Source organism: Sinocyclocheilus grahami, unplaced genomic scaffold (assembly GCF_001515645.1).
Source record: "Sinocyclocheilus grahami isolate Dianchi unplaced genomic scaffold, SAMN03320097.WGS_v1.1 scaffold297.1, whole genome shotgun sequence".
In the NCBI taxonomy this organism is placed as follows: domain Eukaryota; kingdom Metazoa; phylum Chordata; class Actinopteri; order Cypriniformes; family Cyprinidae; genus Sinocyclocheilus; species Sinocyclocheilus grahami.
In genome coordinates, this window is record NW_015505476.1 from 1,303,699 (window position 1) to 1,309,529 (window position 5,831).

Below are 5,831 nucleotides of genomic sequence, written 5' to 3' on the forward strand. Positions count from 1 at the left end.
TTTGGAAGAGATCCACATTATAGAACTTGTGGAGCTCCACAGAGAACTCCACTGTGGCCTGGACCTCCGTCATGCTGGATTCAGGGCTGGAGGAGGGCCTGTCTCAAACGATCGGCAGCAAAACTGCGGAAAAACAGATAAACGGATTGAACAGTTGTGTCATAACATGTGGAAGAACCAGAGAAGAAGTGGGAACATTTCTACACTGAAATATAACCAAAAAATGCTTTAAAATGAAATGTGTGAAAATATTTAAGAAAATATACACATACATGTGCAACCAAAGCAGATGCCTGTCAGCAGGACAGTAATCATCATGTTTTTACAGATAAACGGATTGAACAGTTGTGTCATAACATGTGGAAGAACCAGAGAAGAAGTGGGAACATTTATACACTGAAATATAACCAAAAAATGCTTTAAAATGAAATGTGTGAAAATATTTAAGAAAATATACACATACATGTGCAACCAAAGCAGATCCCTGTCAGCAAATGTAAGTATTGACTTGGTACCAAAGTACTAGAGCCCGACCGATATATCGTTTAGCTGATATTATCAGCCGATATGAGCCTGTTGCCGATATATCAGTATCGGCAAATATGCCGCCGATATGAATTTTTTTTTTACAGAAAATATAACGCAGATAAAATGCTTGAAATGGTGTAATTACTTAGTTTGTCCAGCAGAGCATGCTCCATTGTTTGCTACTGGCGACCTGGATGAAACTCTTTAAAGCTTAAGTCTATGGAAAACCATTGGAATTTTGAACGGCCATATCGCCGTAAAGGCGCGGCAAATCTGCACCAAATCCGGGGGATCCCATCAGCTCGAGGAACCCTCTCGAACACGAATAGAGTGTACGTCTCGAGGTCCTCTTTTGAATGAGACCACCCCCGTGTCGATAGCTTCTGGGGTTCCGGAGTTACGGGTTTAGCGCCGACCTATTAATGTTCAAAGGTAAAATGTTTCATGTTTTTAAAAGTCTCTTATGGCTGTATTTATTTGATCAGAAACACAGTAAAATACAGCAATATTGTGAAATATCACTACAATTTTAAATAGTTGTTTTATTTTTTTTATATATTTTAAAATGTAATTTATTTCTGTGACAGCAAAGCTGAATATCATTCTAATAAGCCGATTTGCTGCTCAAGAAACATTTCTTATTATCAATGTTGAAAACAGTTGTGCTGCTTAATATTTTTGTGGAAATCATGATACATTTTCAGGATTCTCTAAACAATGGAAAGTAAAAATAAATAAATAAATAAAGCCTTTATTTGAAAACTTCTGAACAGTAGTGCAAGTTCAGCGATAATCATAATTTAAAAAAACAGGTTTTAAATAAATATTATTTTTATTAATTTTTTGCATATACTAACTATACCTATGTAATGACTTAACACAAAAATTAACAATTTCTAAAATGCACAACTCACACTTTTAACAAATCTCACAAGAGAACAGAATCAGAAAGTGGCTTGTAAGATTACTGTTAAGAAGACAGAACAAAATGTTACAAAAGAAACCTCATGCACTTCCACTTCACTAAGCAACTCTGACCCAAGTTCATAAGACGAGTCTGACTACCTCTTGACATTTAAACCCCACAAATATAGCAATGGCATTCACGTCTATTCCTACAGTGTATTCTCAATGCTCTTCACCATAATATCTTTAAGCAGCGCTTATGCTTGTTTTGAATTACCACAGAATGCTTTCACACACCCCACAGGCTTTAAGAATGATTCACCCTTATTTGCAAGTCACAGTTACAGTAATGAGGTGTGATGTAAGATCCTGACAAGTCCAGCACACTTCAGACGGTTCGATGCAAATACCTCCACTAACGCTGGCTAGACTGCCCCGCTCTGGAGGATTTCTTGTGCTTTGTGGCATTATCAGGGGGTTTAGCTTTCATTAATACAGATTAGCTACCTTAAATGAGAGGCAAGCTGCAGTCGCCTATCACATGCAAACCACAAAGTCAAATCAGATCAACCACAGTAAGATTTTCCTTCCAAACATGTGTTAAGCTGGTGATAAGAGCACAAAAGCCCCGTCCCACTGTCTCAGCACTGCTTGCACAGATACGAATAACAGAAAACAGGCCTTATTTGTTTAAGGGCAGCCACTTTCCTTCCTCTGAGCAGTGCCTGTAAAAAATAAGTTATGATATCAATGTTGCCCTACTGCTTGGCATATGTTCATATCCTTGAATGCCCTACTGTTTTATGCTTTCTTCTGCTCACTCTCTCTCAGATTCAATGACACAAGAGTCAAGATCTGAAGTAACCATTCATTTCCTTCATAGAGAAACTGTTTTTAGCAATAACAAACATTTCGAGATCTACCATGAGCTTAGTATGCCATATGTTTCTGTACAATCCAAGTCTGTTATTTCATCCTAAATATTGTGCTTATCTGCCAAATTCTTAAGATCACAATTCATAGGAATAATTGATGTACACTCTACTGTACCTTTTTCAGACGTTTGGGTCTTCAAATCAAACGGCTTCATTTAATCTATGAGATTTCAGTTTTCAAGCAAGCAAAACAATGAGAGTTTAATGAAAGCTTTCATTTTTTCTCATATATTAGAATGCGTCCTGTTTGATTTTTAAAAACTTCTGAGCAAAAAATAATGACTATCATATATTTTACCATGACTTACAGAATTTTTTTTATTTATTTAGTGTAACAATATAACAAGAAATATTGTCAGGCATATTTAGAACAAGAATCATTAGATGACATTAAAAGGATCACAGTGCAGCCCCAAAAAAACTAGTTGCAATTTTAAATATGTATCAATCTTTGCTTTATTCTTCAAACAACTAACGTTAGGTTTTACCCATTTGTCAGTAAGAATTTGTGAGTCACTTGAAATATACTAAAATTTAGTATACAGGTCAGAATAAATATATTGTTTCGTTTTTATATAAATATATTTGTTAGACTAAATGAAGAGGGACCGTTATTTCACCCATACTTTGGCGTTTTATTTCACAAAATGTATATATAGCCTATACACACATTACATATTATTTTAAGTGATTTGAGAACATTATTAGTGTAAATGACTCACCCGTCCCGACTCGGTTTAGTATCTTCTCTTCTCATGTCAACTGATAAACACAACCCTATATAAAAAAGACATAAAAACATATGAAACACATATAAGCCTAACCAATAACAATTAAATAAAGTTTCTCAAATAACACATTCAAACACGCATTTGATTATATTTGATACTGCAACTAAACGTTACTACCCAATTTATTTTATTATGAATTACATTAACAAATACATTTAAACATGATGTGTTGACATAGCTTTTGGTTTTAATTCATGTCGTGTGGATTTACGTCCTAAAAGGCAGTTGGCTCTAGCGTTAGCCTGTTTTGCTTGTCAAATGACTAGCCTTCACAAACGTAACACTATTTGCCTAGGTTAACTGATGCGTTATCAAACCTACAATGGGAAACGCAAAAAACAGTTATAGTTATCAAATATCTGGCTGCTATATAATTAAAAAAAATACATACATGTATCCGCTTCGGGAATTTAGGCCTCAATCCGCGGATTGGATTTCTGAGCGATCCAGCCCTCGACGCTCCGATCACCCGGCTGCTTAATTCCTCGGCATGCCGTTGAAAATTCGCTTACGCTCCGTCTTCACAGCAGACTTAAAACAACAGATCGGTCAGACTGGATGGGGGAATGAATCACATCTCCATACGGTCAGCGGTGAGAGTCGTAGATCGTAAATATTGTCCAAACTTGTGTTTTGTGTGTTGTAAGCGTGAGTTTAAGGGAGGCGCTCACACAAGCCGGTACAACACCGATTCCTATCAAAGGCGTTAGTAGGCTATATGATTCCTGCCCTTATTATTTATTGAAAACGTTATTCACTCCCTTCCTTATTATAATGATTCACTTCAGACATTTTAGTTTTTTGAAGGTGCTGGAGAAGACAGCTATGTCGAATAAAGATAAATATTATATTAGAAACTATTATGCTATATTATTTACAAAACAAAACAAAACTATATATATATTGTTTTTTGGTCCCTTGCTGGTTCCTGGTTTAAAGTAGCCTAGTTATGGCACATTTCAGCTGACCAGACTAATAATGACCATACTGGAAGACCATAAACCATGCTTAGACTAGCAAACCATCACTGGTTGTTTATTGATTGATTGATTGATTGATTGATTGAAGACCTGAAACTCTTTTTTTCTATATCATTATATTGTTAAATAATAATAATTAGCCTTGGTGTTCTAAACAATAGATAAAACAGGATAACAAGAAACAAACCCAATGCATTTACCCAAAATATTTAAAGGGTATCAATATTATGTGCATTTCTTATTGTATATTAAGACTAAATCTGAAAGCATTTCTTTGCATGTGAATTTGAGTCTTTGTCCATTTTTAAACCATAGATAGGACACACACAAATATCAAAACAACAGTAATCATTATTGCATTACTTTAAAGGGGTCATATGATGCAATTTCAAATGTTCCTTTCTCTTTGGAGTGTTACAAGCTGTTCGTGCATGGAAAAGATCCCTAAAGTTGCAAAGACTAAAGTCTCAAACCCAAAGAGATATTCTTTATAAAAGTTAAGACTTGTCCACGCCCTCCTAAAACGCCTTGTTTAAATACGCCCCCACATGTCTACGTCACTGTGTGGGAAGATTTGCATAACACCGCCCAAATGTTCACGCAAAGAAAGAAGGCGTAACTTTTATTCTCGCTGTAGTATTGTTGTTGCCGCCGCCACCGCTGTGTGTTTCGTTGTGAAAGCGAAACTACTTTGTTTGGCCTTCCAAAAGAGGATTATATCCGCTTCGTCATGCCTGGAGCTGATCCGTGCTGGTCGCTGAGGAAATACATCAACTTCGCGCTTTGGATCGCCGGATCGGCTATCACCGTGGATGAAGTGGAGTCTAGCCCGGGGTCGTCACATGTGGTTGCCGTAATCCCGCCGGCCGCGCAGTTCTCAAGTCCGCTGGCCTCCGCTCACTCTAGCCCGCTGTGTGTTTCGTTGTGAAAGTGAAACTCCTTTGTTTGGCCTTCCAAAAGAGGACACAATTAGAAATCAGTGGTTAAGTTGTATTTACAACACTGTTCCAGAACAGTTCAACCCAAATATTCAGGTGTGTGCAGCACATTTTATGGAGGACTGTTTCCTGATCCTGGTAGAGTAGACTTCAATTCCGGCTGTTCTGACTCACAGCCTGTAAGTAAGTTTTCATATTTAAAGGATCTGCCATGTTTTTTTTTCAACTGGATTTTCACAATTAAAATTCAAAAAGCTAATCTGGTCTCAACCATTAGATGTTCATCAATAATTCTAAAAGTCCAAGATGTCACACTTTACCTTTGTTTAACATTAAAGGAACTAAAGGACCAGTTCCCTCCTCCAGGACTAATGAGTAGCAGCATCATGTTTGGGGTTGTCAGCTGTTCCTCACCTCACTGGACAGCTGCAGATCATGTTCAGTTAGTTGGTTTGGTGACATCTGGGTGGGCTCCTCAGATCAGATGCCTCATGTGTGAGACCAACATCTGTGAGAATCAGGAAAAATGATCTGGAGGTAATGCATAACATGCTTCTTCATTTTGTATGTATTGTATATTTCAAGAGGTTCATTCAAATGTATTCTTTAATTATAATTGGATACCTAAATGCACAATTTAATTTACATTATATTTATATATTTGATGCATACTAAAAAATATGTATTTCTCAATCACAAACAATTCATATACTTTCATTTTCTAGGGAAGTTTGTCTCTACCTTTTGTGTAAT

General features: G+C 36.6%; 1 long non-coding RNA gene across 1 annotated transcript; it reads right to left on the reverse strand.

Annotated features, from left to right (window-relative positions):
• On the reverse strand, window positions 1-3,891 carry LOC107601057 (uncharacterized). Its single transcript, XR_001610881.1, has 3 exons — window positions 3,552-3,891; window positions 3,092-3,146; window positions 1-123 (listed from the first exon to the last, which is right to left on the reverse strand). It is a non-coding gene; the product is annotated as an uncharacterized lncRNA (long non-coding RNA).
• Window positions 3,892-5,831: the final 1,940 nt, after the last annotated feature.